The sequence below is a fragment of the Mus pahari genome, chromosome 17, assembly GCF_900095145.1.
Source record: "Mus pahari chromosome 17, PAHARI_EIJ_v1.1, whole genome shotgun sequence".
Classification (NCBI taxonomy): domain Eukaryota; kingdom Metazoa; phylum Chordata; class Mammalia; order Rodentia; family Muridae; genus Mus; species Mus pahari.
Genome location: NC_034606.1, coordinates 64,008,321 through 64,031,055, shown reverse-complemented (window position 1 = coordinate 64,031,055; position 22,735 = coordinate 64,008,321). Strand labels below are relative to the sequence as shown.

The 22,735-nt window shown below is 49.2% G+C and overlaps 1 protein-coding gene across 3 annotated transcripts in view; it reads left to right on the top strand.

Moving 5' to 3' along the window:
• Positions 1-4,473: 4,473 nt before the first annotated feature.
• The window catches only part of Nckap5l (NCK associated protein 5 like), a 38,461-nt gene continuing 20,199 nt past the window's right edge, over positions 4,474-22,735 (top strand). For all 3 annotated transcript variants that reach the window (XM_029548252.1, XM_021217069.1, XM_029548253.1), the window contains exon 1: positions 4,474-4,604. The gene's annotated coding sequence lies outside the window, so the exon portion shown is untranslated. The remainder of the gene's footprint in view (positions 4,605-22,735) is intronic.

The following is a 22,735-nucleotide window of genomic DNA, read 5'->3' as shown; positions in this document are numbered from 1 at the left end:
CTACTCTGTAGCTCTGGTTGACCTGAAACTCAGAACGTAGACCACGCTGGTCTTGAACTCCCAGAGATCCTTCCTGAGAGGTGAGCTAAAAGCATGCAGCACATACCCAGCCTGCCATATTTTTTCTGTGTCTCTAATACCCGTCACTCCTATCACGGTCCTGTCCCAGACCACTCACTTTTCCTTCTTTTCCCCAATTATTATAAATCTTTCTGTCTGGTGTCCCTGACTTCAGTCTTATCTCTGTCCAGACTGTGACAACAGTGTTCCTTCCAAAATATAGATCTGAAGCCAAGTTTACTGGTGCACACGTTCCATCCAAGCACTGGGAGGCAGGCAGATCTCTCCGAGTTCAAGGAGAGCCTCAACCCATGGGTCATGACCCCTTTGGGGTTAAATGTCCCTTTCACAGGGGTCACATATCAAATACTCTGTATAGAAGACACTTATATCATAGTCCATAACAGCAGCAAACTTACAGCCATGAAACAGCAATGAAAATAACTTCATGTTCCTCACCAGAGCATGAGGAACTGAAGGGATCGCAGTGTCAGGAAGGTTTCGAACCACTGTCATAGGGAACTCCAGGCCAGCCAGGGCTACACAATGAGATCCATTCTCAAAAACAAAACACAAACTATTAGCCTGATTATGCATCCTACCAGCTCTACCCCAACCCTCACCTAAAACCATGCAAGGGTCTGCTTCGCTCTTAGGACACTTCTCATATTGCTGTCTCCAAGCCATCCCTACTACCTAGCCTGGGATTACATGCACAATGCCTGGCATAGAAAAAAGGCTCAGTAAAAATTTGGGGGACTAAGCCCAGTACCTCACACATACTAGGCAAGTACTCTCCTACTGAGCGATCCCCCATCCCTCTATTTACTTTTTATTTTGAGACAGGGTCTCATTTAATTACCTAAACTGACCTTTGAACTCACTCTGTAACTCAGGCAGGCCTTGAATTTGTGATCTTCCTGAGTAGCAGGGTCTTTAATCCTGGACCATTAGGTCCAAGGAGGAGGAGGAGGAGGAGGAAGAGGAGGAGGAGAAGGAGGAAAGAAAAAGGAAGAAAGAAAGGAAGAAGAAAAAAAGACAGACAGAAAGAAGAAGAAAGTAGAAGAAAGAAAGAAAAAGAAAGAAGAGGAAAAGAAGAAGAAAAGAGAAAAATAATTAAAAGATGTGAGCAGATCTATCATATCTTACCAGTGAGAGATTTCAAAGTATATTGGCAATGGCTTACTCCTGTTGAGAAAATTAACTGAACGCTAACCAGTGCCTTTCTCCTTTTTAGTAGGCAGTAGCAACATCTAGACTGTGTTCTGAAGTTGACCCAACCTAAAAAAAATAGGCAGGTTAGGGTATTCTCAGAAGTTAGTTGGCAACCCAACCACCTCTTTTTTTTTTTTTTTTTTTTTAAGATTTATTTATTTATTATATGTAAGTACACTATAGTTGTCTACAAACATTCCAGAAAAGGGTGTCAGATCTCATTACGGATGGTTGTGAACTCAGGACCTTCGGAAGAGCAGTCAGTGCTCTTACCTGTTGAGCCATCTCACCAGCCCCCAACCACCTCTTTTTTTTTTTTTTTTTTTTTAGGTTTTTCGAGACAGGGTTTCCCTGTGTAGCCCTGGCTGTCCTGGAACTCACTTTGTAGACCAGGCTGGCCTCGAACTCAGAAATCCGCCTGCCTCTGCCTCCCGAGTGCTGGGATTAAAGGCATGCGCCACCAGGCCCGGCTCCCCAACCACCTCTTAATCCCAGGAGTTCTAAACTTGGCCATCTTCTCAGCCAGTACAGCAGTAAAGTGATTCAGTGTCAACTTCTGAAGAGGGAAGACACCCAGCACTAAATGGTTGACCACACAGCATTAAAGCAGAGAATGTGGGAAGGCAGCTTAGAACTTACAAGTACCCTGATGCTCTTGCAAAGGACCAGGGTTAAGTCTCGGCACTCACAAGGTGGCTCACAATCACCCATTATTCAGTTCCGGGGGATCTGAATTCAAATGCCACTGTGAGTAGTGAGGGCGTGGCTCTCCAGGGCCATTATTACTATATACATACACAGTTATGCCACACCATCACACGGGTGTGTAAACAGCAGTCTACAGCCCCAGCCCCCAAGAAATCTAGCTCATCTATTACAAACAAGGAAAGGATGTGATTAGTAATGCAGACTAAGAATGGAGAATAATCAATCTTGGGGCTTCAGACTTTTAATAAATTGATTAGTAAAACTGAATCAAAATGTAGCAAGCTTCATCCAAGAAAATAACCCCAGAGCCCTGCTACAGCTTCACAGCTTGTCTCTAAGGATGAAGGTGTGTGACACATAAAGCCTATCAAAATAGCAAGTGCTAGAGAGCCGGTCAGGAGGGCCAGGCCATGGGCAAATGCTCTCCCGTGCCTACTAAATAAAGGTAGCACGTGAACGAGACAAAACAAAACATAAAACAAACACTCTAAGCCAGGCAGTGGTGCGCACCTTCAATCCCAGCACTCAGGAGGGAGGCAAAGGCAGGTGGATCTCTGAGTTCGAGGCCAGCATGGTCTAGAGAGAATTCCAGTACACCCAGTCTTGATAAACCAACAAACCAAACAAAGAACCAAACCAAAAAAAAAAAAAAATCTAGATGTCATTTGCTTCCAAAAATTCAGTTACCTGCAAAACATTTAAAATAGTTAGAAATACCTGACAGACTTAAGACTTCCATCCCAAGGTGCAAGAACAGCAGGTACATCATTAGTGTTGGGCTTCAAAACCTTTTGAGGGGAGAATGTGTCTAATTATTGTTATCTCCCAAGGGCCAACCCATTAATCCCTATTCGGTAAATACTGGATGACTGGCCAAGGACTAATCAGTCCTATAGTGTCCAAAGGCACCCCAACAGAACATCAAGAAACAAGATGAAGAGGGAGTGGAAGGCTGTGGATTTGGCTCTGCACCAGAGTGCATGCTTAGTGTGTGTAAAGCTCTGGGCCTGGTGGCACACCTGCGGTCCTAACACCCAGTACATGACACAGGAGGGCAGAGCGTTGGAAGTCAGCCTGAATTACACACTGAGACCGGAGCTGCTGCTTCTTCCTCTGTTGTTGTTGTTGAATCCAAAATGACTCCCTTATATTACATGCTCATCCTGCTTTCCAGATAAAACCTCTTGCATTAACTGCCCCCTGCCCCTTCTACAAAAGAGGATTTGCTTGCTATCCCACTCCAGTAATTAGCTTCCTGCCAATCACTTATCTTTATTTCTGCCTGGGTCCTACTCAAGTTCTCCATCTTCAGACTCCCACTCTAAAATGCCTTCTTCAAAGAGGACCCCTTAAATTAATCCCAGCCAACCCTACATTCCTGTATGGCATCTGTTCTTTTACTGGACTAATTTTGCTTTGTCTCATTTGTACACCTAGGACAGAAGCAATATTAATAAAATATACAAAGTGTCCAAAGATACCTTTGAATTCCGCTGTGTGCACATCCAGGCCAGTTAATACAATATAGAAAGTTGAGGACCATAAGGTATCCACCGAAGGGCAAATACGAGTTTAAGGACCAAAATGGAGACAGAAACTATAGGATCATGGCAAGTTCAAGGTCAGCCAGGCCTATATCATGAGTTCTTGGCTAGCTAGAGTTAGAGATCCTGTCTCAACAAAACAGTAACAAACAGACCAAGGACAACCGTACTGAGTTCTTAAGTTGCAAAGGCCTGCAAGAGTTAGCTTGTTTCCTCCATGTCAGTGATTGAACTGTACTTTCTTCTTCCCTGACAGAAAGTAGCTAAAAACCAACCACAGTCTCTTTTTTTCAGCACTACAGATCTACCTGCTTCTGTCTCTCAAGTGCGAGGATTTCTCAGGGGCAACCATGGCTGTGGGTTTGCCTTGCCTCTTAAAACAAGCACTGCTTTCTACACATGTGCCTGCTCCTCGCTTCCCGTTTCCAGATTTCTGGGAGGTCCCCGACCTAGAGATGGAAAAGAGAGGCGGGTGCATTTAAGGCCAAGGAGACACTGAAACCTCTTCCTGTAGATTTGCACCTAACACGTATGCAGCAAACTACAAACACGCTCTCAACCACATACACGTGCACGCCCAGACCCACGGAAGCAGACGCGCATGCCCGTGGGCCCGCGCGAACCTACTTAGTTTTCTCTGTCCTAAATGCCCCGGCTCCAGTCCCACTCGGCCGGGCTTGGCATCCCGACCCACAGCACCGGGAGCACCGGGAGCACCGGGAAGGCTTTGCAGGTCAGCTCCGGCCAGAGGAAGAGTGTTTCTCCGCAGGGGGGAGGGGAGGCCCTGCCCACCCGGGCGGAAGCGGCGCGCGCCGGCCAGGCAGACTTAGCTCTCGTCCTGGGAACATCTGGACAGAGCTGGGAGGGGCGCGCACCCAGGCTGAGCTTGGATTGGCTGAGCAGGAGGAGGGAGGCGGGGTCTGGGCGAGGGGCGGGGCTCATTGGCCCCTTTAAAGCCTTGACATCAAGAGGCGGCTCCGGTACCCCCCTTTTTCTGCACCCCCCTCGCCCTCCCGCCCCCGAGATGCGGCCATGGACCCTGTGGACCAAGCCAGGCGAGCTCAGCACCTGATTTCGGTAAGTTCAGGCCTGTTTGGCATTTAACGGGCTGTGAGGTGGGGGGCCGCACGCCCCGGGCGGGGGCCGCGGAGTGTGGAGTGAAAGGCTCTCGTGGCAGCTTTGACTGGAAGGGGCACCGAGGCTTCCGGCCCACACCTCGACGCCTGCCGGTCCCTCGCGCCGCACTCTCCCAGGAGGGGTCCTGTTGTGACTTTGTCCACCTCTCCACCCCACCCCCTCCCGCCCCCTGCGCCATCCTCGCGCACACTCGGTGGCCCCGGAAGGGAAACTTTCGGGAGTGGGGGGATGTTCCGGTGGCGGGTGTCCCTCCCTCTTTGAAAGCACTGACCTTGCCCCCTCTGCGCATCCCACCCTCCCCGTATCCCATGGTCCCGGTAGCGTTTAGCGGTGCTGGGTTGCGGAGGGAGGGGGCTCTCCCCAAGGCGCAGGCGCAGACTGCAGCCCGGGGCACCCCTTCTCACTCCTTCCAGTCCCTGTGGCCTGGGGCTGTAGGGCGTGGGGGAGGCGGGGAAAGGCGGAGTGACCGGGTCTTGGGAACCACCCTGCTGAGGCTCTGAAGGGCTGTGGGAAGAAGGGAACCCGACAACCTGCATGCTGAATAGAGATTGAGCGAAGGAGATGGGTTGGGTTGGAGTAAGGGACCGGGAAGCCCCGACTGAAAAGGTTTCTGTGTTTGGGCTGGGGTGCTGAAAGAATGCAGAGAATTTATTTGTGCCTGACATTTCCCTTGGTTTAGCAGACCCAGGAAAGCGGCTGTTGGGACCCCAACTCCCTCTCTTTATACCCTGGGCGGAAGGCCCCTCTTCTCTCTCTAGCCTTGGCGCTGTCCCAAGGGCACAGAAGGCCTTCATCGCCTAAGTCTGGTTTTCCAGAGGGCTCACATGAACCCCCCCCACCCCCCAGCCTGCCCAACAGCTGTTTTTTAAAGACCGCCTTCCTCAGGAGCCGGAGGTTTTAGGCTTGAGGGCTTCCTTAGGTTTAGAGCCAATCTTTGATTTCCCTCTCTGCTAACTCTCCCGTTCTCCAGTGGGCCCTCCTGCTTAAACACAATTGTCAGCCAGAGGAAGTGGTTGGAGACAGAGGCCGGCAATCAGGACTGGTTTGAGGAACCATGGGGAAGGAATCTCTCACTATTGTGTGCTCAGGCCTCTGAGGGGAAGTGAGCATTGTACAATTGCTTTGTTGTAGACCCTCTTCAGTCTTACAGGACCCCCCCCTCCCAATCTGGCCTGAAAGCCTGGCTCTCAGATTTTTAAAACCCATCCCGAGTGTGTGAGCAGAGTTCCTTGTCGAAGTATTCCCCCATAGATTGTTTGGTTTTGTTTCCAGCGCCTGTGGTCTACCTAAGGTGTCTTTGGCTGTACAGTATTCTCCAGCTCTAGCCTTTGGAAGAGAGTCGGGCTTCAGAGAGGGGATGCACTCCACCATAAGGCAGAGAATATTTGTGTATGTGCACTGAGCTGCTGTCAGGATGGCCAGAGTCAGGAGCTCTGGGCCCTAGACTTGCAGCCTGCGCTGTGACCTTGAGCAAGATAGTTTGCTTCTATTGAGCTCAATTTCCTTCATCTTCAGAGCTCAGTAGTAGGACCAGAAAGATTTAAACCACACACACACACACACACACACACACACACAGAGGAGGTGGTGACTCGAGGGGTGAAGGGTCCTCCAGCAGGCTGGTCTGTTAAGAGAGCTAAACTGCTGGGCTGCAGTTTATTAGGATTAGCATTTTGGATTGAGAGAAACAGAACTTTGTTCTGCCCGTGAATAGGCCTTTTCTGCTCACCCCAGTGCCTTGGGGTATGAACTCCTGCTGGCTCAGGTTCGGCCCACCCATCAAGGTGAGACATCGTGACTGGGCCAGTCTTTGAGTTGGGTCTTTGGGGAGGGTTTGAGAGAGGAGGAGGCAGCCAAGGGCCAGCGGGGTAGGCAGATTCCCAGCAGACAGTTTGCATCTCAGCTGTTGGGACTTGTTTTAGGATCCGAGCCAGGGAGGCCAGCACATTCATCCACCCTCTGTGGGAAGAGGGCAAGGAGGGCCCCACTGCTGTCGCCCATCCTACCTGCTGGCTCCACACACTGCACCTCTGTTCTTCCGAGCAACAGGGGGAAGCTGCCCCTGCCCTGCTTTGCCCAGGCCCTCTACCTCTTTGAGGTAGGGCTTTCTCAGGACTCTGGAGCTCCATGGCACGACTTGCTTTCCAGCCCAAAAACCAAACAGCTCCATGTTCTCATTTGTTTTCGTCCTTGGGCTCCCAGGTGAAGGAGATGGTGGCACTTAAAGAGGCCCCGGGATGTGAGGCTCATTCTCCTGCAGTGTCCTTCACTCTCAGCTTCCCTAGGTCCCAGGGAGCCCTTTAGCCCTGGCCCAGCCAGCCTGTGTGAGTAAGGTGGTCAACAGAGGGCTTGTAGGTGAAACCCTAAGAAACCTCCCTCACTGGTGTGAAGCCCTGGAAATGGATAGTGAAAACTCCCAGAAAGCAGTTATTGGTGGAGCCCCTGTGAGAGCAAAGGGTGCAGCTGTTGCTAGGCAGAAACGGCAATCCCATCTTGAGGAATGGCTCTGAGGCGGGCAGCCCGAGGCCCTGTGAAGGAGAAAGGACAGCCTGAGTGAAGGGTGAGGGGCCCCGTGTGTAGACCCGGAGTCCCCAGAGCTGTGTCTATCTGTCAGAGCAGGTTCTCCTCACCCCTGCGTCCCCAGCCTCTCCCCCAAGTACCCTTGCCACCACTGTCTGCCCTGACAGCCCCTTGCCTGAACCTGGCAAGCTCCTCCAGCCTGTCTGGCTGCACTAATGGACTGATTGGATTTTCTATACTTGTAGTTTGGGTTTGGTGGTTTTTTTTTTTGTTGTTGTTGTTTTTGATTGAACATGCAAATTTATGTAAATCAGCCTGAGATCTGCCACCACATTAAAACAACATAGAGCTTCCACAGGCTGGAAGGAATCCGAGAGAAAATCTAATCTGGGGACCCACCTTCAAGTCAAAATGGGGAAACTGGCCAAGCGTTGGTGGTACAGGCAGTCTGGAGGCAGAGGCAGGCGGATCTCTGAGTTCAAGGCCAACCTGGTCTACGGAGTGAGTTTCAGGACAGCCAGGGCTACACAGAGAAACCCTGTCTTGAAAAACAGAAAGAAAGGGGTGTGTGTGTGGGGGGGAGTGAAGAACAGGAAAGCTGAGCTGGGCATAGTAGCTCATGCCCTTAATCCCAGCATTTAGATTTAGGAGTCAGAGGCAGGTGGATGTCTGTGAGTATGAGGCCAACCTGGTCTACATAACCAGCCAGAGCTACATAGTGAGACTCTGTCTTGACAGCACCCCCCCACACACACACACACAAATGAGGAAACTGACAATCAGAATGTGATTCAGGTGGTGGTGAGGGTCCAAGGTCAGAGTACAGCCTCTGGTCACTGCCTTCACATGGCTGCTTTCTGCCTCAGTTTCTCACTCTTGAGAGACCAGATTGTGTTCAAAGCAGAGAAAGCCAGTTCTTGAGCCTAGGCAGCTGTTGGGTGTTGGGCTAGGGTTCTCCAAGTGCTCTCTCTGGTCACCTTTCTCACTGCCGATGGAACCTCTGATGCCCTAGACGCTGTGCTGGAGTACCAGAAGAGAAGTAGTTTTCCCGGGAGATGCAGATCTGTTCCCAGCATGGACACAGTGCCAGGCACACAGTAGGACTGTACCTGCAGGGTCTTGTTAACTGCATTCCTAGTTTGAGTTCTCGCTGCTTTTTTATGGGTCTCTGCCTGCCCTCTTGAATATCACGCTGTCTGGGGATCCTCTGCAGTGTCCCACGGTAGTGACCAGTGACCAGACGGGCCTTGCTGTGGGAAGGATCTCATTATCTGAAAGCAGTTATTGGTGGAGCCCCTGTGAGAGCGAAGGCGGCAGCTGTTGCTAGGCAGAATCGACAATCCCATCTTGAGCAATGGCTCTGAGGCGGGCCAGCCCGAGGCCGTGTGGAGAGAGGACAGCCATAGGTTCTACATACAATAGGCTTGATCTCAAGAAACAGGCTTCAGTGACATATTTCTTTTCCCTGTGTTGGGGATTGAACAAATGGTAGGCCCTGAGCTATAGTTCGGAGTCTCCCCATTTCCTGACAGGCTCTTGCTCAGGTCCCCACACCCAGCTGCAAGGTGCGCACTCTCTGACACTCCTTTGCAGCCTCTTATACTGTGCTTGTGATATGGCATTATCTTACCTGTGGTCTCTGAGTGCACTCTAGAGATGGCTCAGGCAGCCCTTGGCTCTGAACTCCTGGAGAGTGGAGCAGGGACTCAAAGGCCCCAGTTCCCTGCCAGGGCTGTCCACCTGGTCCTGCAGCGGCCTTGTGGGGTGGCTAGGGACACACATGGGGGGGGGCTGTCTTTACCTTCTTCCCAGCCCACATTTGGAATGAATGCATCTGCCTTTCACATCTTCCCAAACTTCACGGTGGAACTGATCACGGTGGAACTGCCTCCCCAGCCGCTCTCAGCACCAGGACCTGGCCTCCACAGGAGCCAGGTCCTTCTCCCTGGGCCTCAGTTTCCCAGCCAGACCTCATGAATTAATAACACATCATCATTGGGGTGTGGCACCTGCTCCATAATTACCATTTTTCTCAGCTCTGGGAGTTGCACAGATGAAAGAAGCCTGAGGAGGCCAGGCTGTTATTAAGGTGAATTATCATCGCTGTCATTACCGATTTCTTAAAAACCCAGTAGGTGCTCGCAGGAACCCAGTTAGGCGCAGCACCCTGAGCCTGGTGCTACTGGTCTTTGAGGTCTGTGAATTTGGCAGTACTCAACTGAGCCTTTTCTATTGAAAAAGGAAAAATTACAGGGCCAGTGTTGCAGACCAGTAGTCAAGAGCCTGAAAGGCCCTGGGTTCCATCTCAAACACACTTCAAACAAAACAAAACAAAACAAAACAAAAGGCTCTTTTGGAAGGAGGTGGGATCCCATGCTGCTGTTCGTATTGTAGCCTGCAGGGCCTGGGGCGCTGTCCTGGGCTTCAGGAGCTAAGTTTCCAGAGGCTGATTTACTTCACAGCAGCTGGGTTGATATAGGGGCTCTCACTGGTCCTGTGGGCAGAGATCTGTTGGGACACCCCCTAGAACCTACCTACAGCAACTCCAGACATTTCCAGAAGTCCGTTGTCTGCCTTATCCTCACCTGACTCTCAAATATCTGCCCTGGACCCACTCTCCATCTCTCAGCTCCCAAACTGTGTGTAGCCTGAGGGGTGGTCTGCCTTTCCCACAGTTGACTAGACTCTGCTGCCTTTCCAAGGGTCTACACCAGTGGTTCTCAGCCTGTGGGTCAAACAACACATTCCAAAAACACATATTTACATTACCACTCATAAGGACTGGAGAGATGGTTCAGCAGTTAAGAGCACTGGCTGCTCTTCCAGAGGTCTTGAGTTCAATTCCCAGCAACCATGTGTTGGCTCACAGTATCGAAGTTAACAGTTATGTAGTAGCAACGAAAATAGCTTGATGGTTAGGGGCCACCAGAGCATGAGGAACCGTATTAAAGGGTCACAGCCTTAGGAAGGGTAAAGCCACTGTCCCGCATGAACACAGCACTTACTAAAGTAGAACTAGCTCTCGCCAGTTTCTGGGAAGTGGTTCTGCTGTTAGCGCACCAGACTGGAGATATAAAAGCCTCCTCTTTCCCCAAGGGAAGAAAGGAAGCAAGGCATTGGTGTCCATGGTCAAAGTTCCCCCCCACACACACACACATACCACCTCACCTGATCCTGGGATGTTTCCTCTACCTATTCTCCCAGGATTATAGATGGACACAGCTAGGAGAAGCTTTAGAACAAATGTAGCTAGGCATCATGATGGTACAGGCCTGTGATTCCAGCTAGACTGTCTCAAAATGATACTTACTGTGTAACCCAGAATGGCTTCACTTTGTAGTAATTCTTCAGCCTCCGAAGCAGAGGGGTTACAAGTGTAAGCTACCCTCTGCTTAAAATTATTTTTGGAATGCTGGTGACTGGACCTGAGGCCTTAAGAACACATCCCAGACAAGGTGTGACTTTTGAGCCAAGTTCAGAGAATCCTTGAGACAGGGTCCCTCCATGTTGCTCTGCCTGTCCTGTTACTCTGTAGGCTGTGCTGACCCCGAACTCAAGAGATCTGTCTGCCTCTGCCTCCCAAATGCTGGGATTAAAGGCATGTGGCCAACCTCAGACTCCTTCTAACATTTCATAAGTTATTTTAGCCAGGTATGGTGACATAAGTCATTATGAGACGCTGTCTTAAAAAAAAAAAGAAAGAAAGAAAGAAAGAAAGAAAAGAAAAGAAAAAGAAAAGAAGATATATTATAGCAAATGTTAGGGAGCTCTATACTGGGGTTATAGCATGAGAGGTGTATGTTATTCTTGCAGTTTAAAGGGTTTTTTATTTCTTCTTCTTCTTCTCCTTCTCCTTCTCCTTCTCCTCCTCCTCCTCCTCCTCTTCCTCTTCTTCCTCTCCTCCTTCTCCTCCTTCCTCTTTCTCTCCCTCCTCCTCCTCCTTTTCCTCTTCCCCTTCTTTTTTCCTCTTTTGAGGAAGGACCGACCTCACTGTGGAGCCAGTCTAGCCTGATCTGGAAATAGAACTGTCCTGCCTCAGCTCTCCAAGTGTTAGCTGATCACCATGTGTCACCATGCTTGCCCCTGGAGTTTCTTCATACAAATTCTCTTTCCCCGTCTTTCTAAAAGACAACGCCACCTGTATTGTCCATTCATTATCTTACTTGTTGGCAACCCAGGTGTTGGAGAGATTTCCCAAGCCTCAGGCTTCAGGCTGCTGTAGCAAAACCCCATGAACTTCAGATGTTACCAGCAACAGACAGTAACTCCTGACAGCTCTAGAAGCTGAGGAAACCAAGAGCGAGCCTGTGACACATTCACTGTCTTGTGAGGGACTGACTGATTTCAGGTTCAAAGACAGATCCCACTCATTGTACTCTCCTGTGCTAGAAAGTGTCAAGAGGTTTCTCTAGGAGTTACACGGATGAGAGAGGGAAGGCCTGAGGAGCCAGGCTGTGATTAAGGTCTCTGTGTTTTGTTTTTGTTCTTGCTCAAAACAGATCTCACAATGTATTCCAGGCTGATCTCTCTCTCTCTCTCTCTCTCTCTCTCTCTCTCTCTCTCTCTCTCTCTCTCCCCCCCCACCCCCCGAGCATTGAAGTTGCAGGCATGAGCCACCATAACCAACTTGTGGCCTCTTTTCTTTTTCTTTAGGATTTATTTATTTTATATGTATGTGTACAGTGTAGCTGTCTTCAGACACACCAGAAGAAGGTATTGGATTTCATTGCAGATGGTTGTGAGCCACCGTGTGGTTGCTGGGAATTGAACTCAGGACCTCTGGAAGAGCAGTCAGTGCTCTTAACTACTGATCTATCTCCTCAGCCCCAGGACTTTGTGGCCTCTTTTTTTATAAGGGCACTTATTTCATCCCAAAGGGCGCCACCCCTAACCGCATCACTATTCAGTGATCCCTGACTCCTTTACCATCTTCTTGAAAGTGAGCATTTCACAGGGAGTGGCTCACAGATATTCCAGCCACAGCATCTGTCTCAGGTTCCAGTGCTGGAGTGCAAAGCCCTGTGAGAATTCATTCTCCAAATGCTGCTCCTCCCTCAGATGCCAGAATCCATGCCCAACCCAGCTGTTGGGGAGTTTCTAAGCTCTGCAAGGCCACTCGTGAAGCAAGCAGATATTTTGGAACTTCCTATCCAGAAAGTCCACATTTATCAAGCAACTGAACGGTTGTAAATAGCAAGTACAGCCAAGATAAGGGCTGCAGAGAGAGGCCCAGGCAGCCTGGATGCGATTGTCACACCCTGTACTGAATTATGCTACTGTACCCGTAAATCATTACAAATCCATGCCAGCTCTAAAGAAAACACAGGTATTTGAGGAGTGGGCACTCACAGGGCCTGCCCCAGCTTGGTGTGCGTAAACAGTGAGTGAGTGAGCAGAGACGCGTGCCGAGCTGTGTGGCTGGGCACTGCTGGAATAGGGCGGCCGGCCAAGGCTGAAGAAGACATGCACCACGTGAGCTACAGTGCTGGCTTCCACAGCCTGGCTTAGTAGTTCTGTTCTCTCTGCTCCCCAAGAGATGTCCCAGGCCCTTGAGTTCTTTTGTGTCCAAGGTAGAGACTGACGCTAAAGGTGCCTCTTCCCTTCCCACCCTGGACTGTACCTTATGTTTCCTCAACCCTGGGCCCACTGTTCTGCCAAAGCTGAAACCTGCTTCCCCTCCCTGCGTCTGGAGGGAAGTTTGGGGGGGGGGGGTTGCTTGCTTCTCGTTTCCTGTGTAGACAGCATCTCACTTCCTGTGCCCCCTCCCCAGAAGAAGGCTAACACTCTTGGCTCTGCAGTCCCTTCCTCCCCTCCCCCACTGCTTTCCTGGAAAGCCTTCAGGCCTTGAGAAAAGCAACATCAAAGGATACGGCTAGTTCCCAAGGGCACTGTGAGTGCTGCACCGACCACACCACCACCCTCTGTAGCCAGGAGGCTCTAACCAGTCATAGATCTTTCCATGATACTGTCAGTCCTTCTGTGCCCTGCTGGCAGAGATGTCACCGTGGGCTTACTCCCATTTTACAGAGAATAACATCGAGGCCCAGAGGAGTTCATAGACTTTCTCAGTCTCTCCTCAGGTCAGGCTCTAGCCAGAATCAGAATCTAGAAATTGTAGGCTGAAGGGGAAGAGCGTCAGAGAGAAAGCCGGTGAACTAGATCTGCTGCCTCCCCCGGGTCTGAGCCGGCCACTTAGGAGGACATCTGGGCTTGCCCTGCTGGAGCTGCCTGGGGACAAGGCTGACCAGAGCCTGTTCCTGTTAGAAGAGATCTGGGTACAAAGCTTAGAGGAGCGGGTCCTGGGGTCAAGTATGGGGAGCTGAAGGGTACCTGGCTGCATCCCTGGGACTGCATGAGCCTGGACCAGCCGCGGAGCAGCCGTCCTAGCTTCTGTCATCTATCTAAGCAGTAACCCTTGTTTGTTCCACCAGTCAGCTCTGCCGTGTATCCCCTCCAGGGCCTCCGACTTTCCTGAAAGCCCCAGCATGTCTCTGATTACACCAATATCTCCCCCACCCCCTTTTTATATGTTTGGTGTGCGCACGCATGCGTGCGTGCATGTGGCCAGCCTATCACTCTCTGCCTTCATTCCTTGAGACATATTCTCTCACTAGACCTGAAGCTCACTGGTTCTGGCTAGTCTAACTGGCCACTGAGCTCCTGGGATCCACCTGTCCCTGCTTTCCCAATGCTGGGGTCACAAGCAGAGGTGGCCATACCTGGTTTGTGTGTGTGTTGGGGATACAGTGTCCACCCTGCATCAGAACATGAAAGATACTCACCTTTGGGTGCCTTTGGGTGAATCGTTCTGTTTGCACATGCACCCCAAATTTCCTGCCTCCTTTCTTCTGTGTGTGCACCTCTGTATATGCACCTCTGTATGTGCACTTCTTCTGCCCCTGGAAACTAATCAGGTGTAAGTCACAATTTCATTTGCTTGCTTGGTTGTTTGTTTTGAATTTGTTTGGTTTGGTTTTGGTTTCTTTTGAGACAAGAGTTTCTCTGTGTAGCCCTGGCTCTCCTGGAACTTGCTTTGTAGACAAGCTGGCTTTAAACTCAGAGATCCACCAGTCTTTGCCTCCCAAGTGCTGGGATTATAGGTGTGCACCACCACCTCCTGGCTTACAATGTCTTTATCATTGTTTGGGTTTTGTTTTTGTTGTTGTTGTAATAAGGATTAAATCTAGGGCCTTACCAAGTTACCCAGGGTAGCCATAAACTCTCTCTACAGGTCAGAATGGCCTTGAACTTCAAATCCTCCTGCCTCGACCTCCTGAATAGTTGTAATCACAGGACTGCGCCAGCAGGCCCAGCCTAACTAACATGATGGTTTGGTATGTCTTCAGATTTGCTAAATCAAGCTGACCAGCGTATACATTGCCTCCCATGTAACTGAACGTTTGTATTCCTCAACCAGTGTGGTCCCACCAGTTACCCTTGGTAACGGCCATTCTGTTCTGAACTCTGTGGAGCCCACCTTTTCCAGTGTCACACACGAGGAGAGCGCTTTGCGCCTCTGTTTACTAACCCTGACCCCTTCCCCTGGCTGCTGTGCACGGTGTGCAGTTAACAACGGCACAGGTAGTCCTTGGCCAATCATTTCATGTCCTTTGGCTGCATGCTCAGGATGGGATTACTCAGACACGGGTTATTTCCACTTTAATATTTTGAAGAGCTTTGAACGGTTTCCGGTAAGTGTGACACCGTCTACATCCCTGCCAGCCGTACCCCCTCTTCCGTGTTGTGCCAGCACTCGCCGGCTCCCGCCCTGTCATAGAGCTGTTACAGTAGGTGCACAGCGATCTCTTTCTGTGGTTTGGATTTCTGTTTCCCTGATGGTGAGTGATGGTGAGTAAGATTTAAACATTTCCTGCCCGTTTGCACATCTTTTGAGAAAAGTCATTTTAGACTGTCTTTTTTATTATTATTATTTTTATTTTTCAAGACAGAGTTTTTCTGTAGCTCTGGCTGTACTGAAACTCACTCTACAGATCAGGATGGCCTTGAACTCAGAGTTCTGCCTGCCTCTGCTTCCCGAGCACTGGCCCCTTAACTTTTTGTTAAGGTTAAAACTTTTTTTCATGAGTTTACAAGGTTTGAGCTTGTGGAGGGTGAGTGGTTGAGACAGAGTCTCACTGGGTGTCCTGGCCGGCCTGGAATACACAGGGATCCACTTGCCTTTTTGGGGGGCGGGGGGGGAGTGTCGAGACCGTTTCTCTGTATAGCCCTGGCTGTCCTGGAACTCACTTTATAGACCAGGCTGGCCTTGAACTCAGAAATTCACCTGCCTCTGCCTCCTGAGTGCTGGGATTAAAGGTGTGTGCCACCACGCCCGGCTCTTTTTTTTTTTTTTTTTTCTTTTTTAAAACTTTTAAAAATTATTTATTTTATGTGCATTGGTGTTTTGCCTGCATGCGTGTCTATGTGAGGGTGTCGGATCCTGGAGTTAGAGGCAGCTGTGAGCTGCCATGTAGGTGCTGGTAGGATGTGAGGATGTGAATACATTCTGTCATTTCATCTTCTAAAAATTGTTCAGTTTAAGAAAAACATACACGTGGTAACTTGCTACTCTATCTTTTAAGAACACACACATGCACACACAGATGAGAAGGGGTGGGGGAAGAAGTTGGAAAGCTGAGAAAAGTCCAGGACCAAAAGAAAATCCCCTCAAGGAAGTTAACTGTTCACCCACAGAATGCAGTGAATATGTGCAATTTCTATGGACTAAGAGGTTTATCTTCAGAACATGTAAAGAATACTGATGTCTGTCTAGAAAACCCAATTTGAAAATGGCCAGAGAATCAAACAAACATTTCTCCAAGTAAAACTTTAAAAATGGGGTGCTGGAGAGAGCACTGGCTGATCGTCCAGAGGACCTGGGTTCAGTTCCCAGCACTCACGTGGTGGCTCACAACCGTCTGTACCTGTAGTCCCAGAGGATTTGACTGCCCCTTCTGACCTCCTTGGGCATTCCACACATACAACATACACACTTAACATGCCAGAAACAAACAAACAAACAAACAAAAGCCACCCATGTACATAAAATAAAAAGAAATTAAATCCCAGCGCAGCAGGAAAGCTCTAAATAATGGCCAACATTGTAAATCACCTGGGAATTATAAACCAAAAGCATGTGACCTGGTATGGTGGTATGCATATTTAATCCTAGCACTCGGAAGACAGACGGCAGAAGGATCTCTGTAACTCAAGGCTAGGGTCTTATGTAGACATAGCAAGTCCCAGGCCAGCCAGAGCTGTATAGTGAGACTCTCTAAACCAGACCACAGTGAGTCCAGATTCACACAGTTAAGAGCGTCTAGGATCAGAAAAGCAGGCAACAATTGGTGAAGAAGGTGTAAAGAAATCGTAGCCCTCAGACTTCGTCGGTGAAATGGTGACTGTGTCAGCTTTGGAAGGCAGTCTGATGCTTCCTTGAACAACTAGAAGTAGGTCACATGATCCATCAGTCCTACTCATAGATTCCTAAGAGAATTGAAGACATGCAGCTATCCACAAACGTGCCCATAGATTATATGATTATAATAGCCCCAAGGTGCAGACAGCCTGAGTATACACCTTCAGGGAGTGGATAAGCAGAATGTGTGCTGTGCACACAGGCTTAGCCGTGAAGAATGAGCAGTAATAAAGCTTACAGCACAGTGAACTCTGAACAGACTGTAACGGGGTGAAAGGAGCCAGTCACAGGAGGCCACTTACTGTGTGATTCCATTCAAACAAAACGTCCAGAATAAAGAAACATACGAAGACAGAAGCTACACAGTGGTCCCTTGGGCTAGCTGGGTGGAAGCTGCTAAGGAAAAAGGCAGGAGTAAACGATCTAAGAGTGATGCGATTGGCCACTTAGCTGAGTATAGTGAGATCCACTGAATTGTCTGTGTTCCTCTGTAGCTTGTAGATGTGCTTTGAGGCCAGGTCTCGGGCATCCCAGGCTGGCCTTCAGCGAGAGAGCCTCTCACCTGTGCCTGAGCATGCTCAGATGGTGAGACACCATACCCAGCGTACGCACTTTAATCAGGTGGATTGTTCGGGATGGGGATTCTGCTCTGAAGCTTGGTGAAGTGGGTGCAGGTAGAGAGGGCAGCAAAAACTGGGAAGTGTGTCTTGGATTTACTGCGGTGTCTTGGATTTACTGCGGTGGCAGTAGCCTCCCACTTGGGACAGGAGTAAGGAAGGGGTGAGACCAAAGCCCTCTATCCATATAAGTTTTGTTCTTTAGGGTTTTTTTTTTTAAATTAATTCTTCGTGAATTTTACCTCTTATACCCCAATCCCACTCGTCTCTCCATCCCTTCATATCCATCCTCCACTCCACCCTTGCAACCTCCCCCAACCAAAGAAAACAAAAATAAAAACAAAAACAAAAGAAAAGAAAACATCTCTCAGTGGAAGCTGCAGTGTGTCACAGTGTGTCACAGTGTGTCACAGTGTCACCCTTTTCCCAAACAGTTCACTTGCCAATGTTCCCTGCCAGGAGTCGTTGGTCTGATTCATGGCCTCCGGCTTCTCCCACACTATCAGTACTGGATCCTTACCAGGGCTCCTCCTAGTTATTGTGGTGTTGCCCTGTGTCATGGAGATCCTGCAGCTTTGGGTCTACAGGAGCAGTCCCTTCACAGGCTCCAGCAATGCATAGATGGGGTGTATGTTGGGGTGGTCAACTCGAAACCCTGGGTCTGGGCCTAGGTGGAAGTGAGTTGGTCAGCCCGGCAGCTCTCCTGCCCCTGAGCCTCCAGGCCCAGCTCTCCCAACTTGGGCAGGGCTCTCACACCTGAGGGCGGCTCCTTTGGAGTTTTTCTATTTTGTATTGTTTGCTTTATGCTTGTTTTCTTTTTTAAAGATTTATTTATTTATTATTATATGTAAGTACACTGTAGCTGTCTTCAGACACACCAGAAGAGGGCATCAGATCTCATTACAGATGGTTGTGAGCCACCATGTGGTTACTGGGATTTGAACTCAGGACCTTGGAAAGAGCAGTCAGTGCTCTTAACCGCTGAGCCATCTTTCCAGTCCCTTGTTGTTGTTTTTTCTTTTTTTTTCCTTTTTGAGAACCTTGGTGATGTGTGACAAAACTTTTTCTGGGGAGACACAACACACACATACACTCACTCTAGATAGGGAACCCAGAACAGACCGAGGTATGAATACCACCCAAGTCTAACTTGGTGAACCGTTCAGTTTTATTGAAGTTACTTACAGGAACAGAAATGACCGAGAGATGGCTGAGTCACGAAAGGAGACGCCAGTGCGAGTGACAGCTGACACAGCTGGGAACCTGGCCCTCACTGCTCAGCAGGCTCCAGGTGCTCTGGGAGTTTTAAACCTCGCCAAGCAGCTCGGCTGGTCTCAGAAGTCCTCTCTGTAGCTTTTCCCCCTCTGAGAGTCTTCATTATAGCAAAGTTTTCTTGGTCTGATAGGGACCCTCAGCTCTTATTTCACACTCTGCCAGCATGGAGCCTAGTGAATCTGGTCAGTTTCAGGGACTTCCAGAAGCTATTGTGAATTGCTCACCTTCCTGTTTAAGGAATTTCCTGCAGACTGGAATGTTTCAGCCTCACAGGAAACTGTACCACAGCCCTTGGCTTTGAAGGGAGGTATTGAAAAACTTTCAGGTTAAAGTAAAAGGTACTTGAGAATGGTGTTGGAGCAGTCATTAAGTGATGGAGCATGGGCTGCTCTTCCAGAGGACCTGGGTTCGATTCCTAGAGCCCACACGATGGCTCACACCCAGATGTAACCCCATTTTCAGGGAATCTGACATCCTCCTCTGACCACGAGGACACCAGGCGTGTACCTGGTACACACGCATACATGCGGCCAAAACACTCACATAAAATAAAAAGTAATCTTAAAGTTGCGTGAGACGTTTTTGAGCTGATGCTTAGCATGCTCGAGGCTCTGGGAGTAGCTCCTAGAGCGTGAAAAAGTGAATGGGAAAATGCCTTCAGATGGTAGATACCAAAACCAGGCAGGATGTGTCAGTCACGACAAACTGGCCTGGGCAGGGAAGAGACAGCTCGCTGCTCTAACGGGTGATGAGCAGGGACGGAAGGTTTGTTTTTATGGCTCGTTTTGAGACAGGGTCTCACCGTGTAGCCCTGGCTGGCCTGGAACTCCGTATACAGACCAGGCTGGCCTTGAACTCACAGAGATCCACCTGCCGCTACCTCTGTGCTGAGTGCTGAGGTTAAAGATGTGTGCCCCAAGCCTGGTGAGAAGATTCTTGTAGGGCTACAGAAATGCCGTGCAGGAGATTCCAGCTGCTGGCTTTTCCCCTCTGGGGAGATAGGGTGGGTAGCTGGCAGAAGTCTAAGGAAAGCAGAGAAGGGATCATGGTTTCAAGCTTGGAGGAGAGTAGCTCTGGCCAGAGGCCTTGATGGAGAGCTGGTGGGACCCATAGCACAGGTGACCCCTGGGTTGGCACAGAGAAAGTGAGAAAAGTAGGTAAACAAAAGCTGGGGACAGGAGTGAGTGTCTGTCCTTTGCCTTTCCCTCTCCTGTTCCCTGCAGAAAGGATATGCCAGAGGAACTGGGGGTCTCTGGCCACCAGCTACAGTGGTTCTTCAAAACTAGGTTCACTCTGGGCTTGGCTTGTGATTCCCTGGAATCCCACAGCTAGGGAAGTGGGAAAGTAGGATCTGGAGTTCAGGCCAGCCTCAGCTACTGGAGATGATAGATGGATGGATGGATGGATGGATGGATAGATAGATAGATAGATAGATAGATAGATAGATAGATAGATAGATAGATAGATAGATAGATAGACTAGATAGATAGATAGATAGATAGATAGATAGATAGATAGATAGATAGATAGATAGATAGATTAATTGATTATAGATAGATGATAGATACATAGATACATAAATGGATGATAAATTTAGATACATAGATACATATATGCATAAATATATGGATCATAAAGATAGATTGATTATAGATAGATAGACACAAGGTAGATGGATGATAAAGATAGGTAGGTAGGTAGGTAGGTAGATAGGTAGATAGATAGATAGATAGATAGATAGATAGATAGATAGATAGATAGAACCATAGATAGATTATAGATAGATGATGGATAGATACATAGATGGATAATAAAGATAGGTAGATAGGTAGTAGATAGATAGATGGATGGAGGATAGATGGATCGATAGACAGGCAGAAAGAGTGTAACTTCTCAGTTGGGTTAACCATCTTTCCCACCTGTAGGTAGTGGTGACAGTGGTAAGCTGAGCTTTCCCTCTCGGTCCTGGACGGCTGTTCTGGACAGGGGATCCTTGGACTTGCAGTAGCCTGGTTGGAAGAGGGTTCATCCCTTGGCTTGAACCCCAGGACTGCAAAAGCAAAACTAAAAGCCAACCAAGCATGATTCTCAACCAAGCATGATTCTCCGGCCTTCTGATGTATGAACTCCATGCTTTCTTTTTAGGGAAAGATTTATTTAGTCTGTACTTTCATAGGCGTCAAACCATTGCTTTAGGCCTGTGGCAAGACAGAACCGTGGTAGCCAGGAAGCCACAGGGAGGAGACCGCTCTGCCCTCTGGCTACCCTTCCTGCGCTGTGTTAGAACTAAGAGTTTTGAATGTTTATTCTGTTCACTTAAAGGCCAATGAGATGGCTTATCCTGGTATAGACATTTTGACACTGAACCTGACAAAATCTGGAGTTTGATCTCCAGAGACCTTAGGGTGAAGGAGAGAGATGACTCCCAAGAATCGTCCTCCAACTTCCACACATGCTCCTTCGTGTGCGTGCACAGACAGACAGACAGACAGTCAGGCAGGTGTAAAAACAGGTATATTGAGATGGTTTAGCAAGCAAACACTTGCCACCAAGCCTGATGGCCTGTGTTTGACATCCAGGACTAGAAAGGAGAGAGAAACAACTTTTGGTAGTCAGTTCTGACCTTCATACACGCACCAAAATGAGAACATGTGTACATGCATACACACACACACACACACACACACACATCATCGTTGTCATTGTCATAATACTAATTATACCACCTAGTTGTGCCCTTAATCCCAGTACTCAAGAAGCCGGTTGCTCTCTGAGTTCAAGGCCAGCCTGGTCTACATAGCAAGTTCCAAGCCAGCCAAGGCTATATATTGAGGCCCAGTCTCAAAACAAACAGACAAACAAACAAACAAACAAAAAAAGACAGTGAAATAGAAATGTTAGAAATAATATCCGTAGCTGGGTGCAGTGGCTCATGCCTTTAATCCCAGCACTTGAGAGGCAGAGGCAGGCCTGGTCTACAGAGTGAGTTCCAGGACAGCCAGGACTAAATAGAGAAACCCTGTCTCGAAAAACAAAACAAACAAACAAACAAACGTGATGACATATCTTATGAAAATAATTATATGTCCTGAAACAAGAGAATGTCCGTGTTCTTACTGTTGGCAAATCTGGTGTCTGACGTTGTAGAGCAGAGATCCTCTTATCTGCTTCTGTTGTGGGAAGTGCCCCTGGAGAAGGCGGCGAGGAATGGGGGTAGACAGTGTCATTACTGGGGTCCCCAGGCCACTCTGTGAGAGTTACTCTTCTAGAACAATCTCCATATAGTGGGAAGGAACCTCTTTCTGAGAGACTGACTTGCTTGAAGTCACACAGCAACTTAGTTGTGGAGTGGACTAGGCCTTACCTCTCTCTGCCTTCTGGTCTGATATTTTTTCCATCTCCTTAGCTGGGCTGGCTTAGCTCTTGGCTGACCTGGTGGGAGTGGGGCCTCGCTGCTTGGCTGCTGAGCCCCTGGTGTGTAGCCCCTTCCCTCTCCCCACCTCCAGCAGCTGTTGACTTGGACAGGGAACAGGAGATCCCGGAGTGCTGAGGTGGGGAAGGTTGTAATTCAGAAGTCTTCCGGAGGCTAACAACACTCCACACTGCCTAGTAGGATAAGCCTGGTCCTGCTCTTAGTTGGGTTTGGAAGAACCTGCAGTCTGTGGTAGGTTCTTGGAGTATCCTTGAGCAGCGCTGGAGGGAGGATCCAGTAGGCATTACTGCAGAAGGGCCATTGTGTCTCTGGACCAGCTTGGGGGACGGCCACTCTTTCTTGGCTTCTTTCCCTGTGGAAGGAGTGAATCCAGTTGGGATTCTTAGGTACTTGGAGCCAGAGATTAAGTGGACTCTCTCCCTGTCACTGCTCACACCCTCTGCAACCCCGGGCTCCTCTTAGCTTGCTCTGTGTTTGCTGTGGGTGCGAAGGTTGCTGTTTATAAGTGGACCCCTGGGTGTGACAGCCTGGGATTCCAGAGAGCAGCTGGCGGGGGAGCTGAACTGGCTGGTGTCACAGATGGTTCTTTAATTTAAGTTAGCCCCCATCCCCTCCTCCCTGCAGCTGCTCACTCCTCCCCACCCCCTGCCCCTGGCTTTTCTCCCAGGAGGACTATTCAGGGAACAGCTGGGGAGTGAGGGGCTCCTCAGGGCCAGAAGACCTTGGCTGATGGCCCAGGTGAGGCGAGACAGAGAGAGAGAGAGAGAGAGAGAGAGAGAGAGAGAGAGAGAGAGAGAGAGAGAGAGAG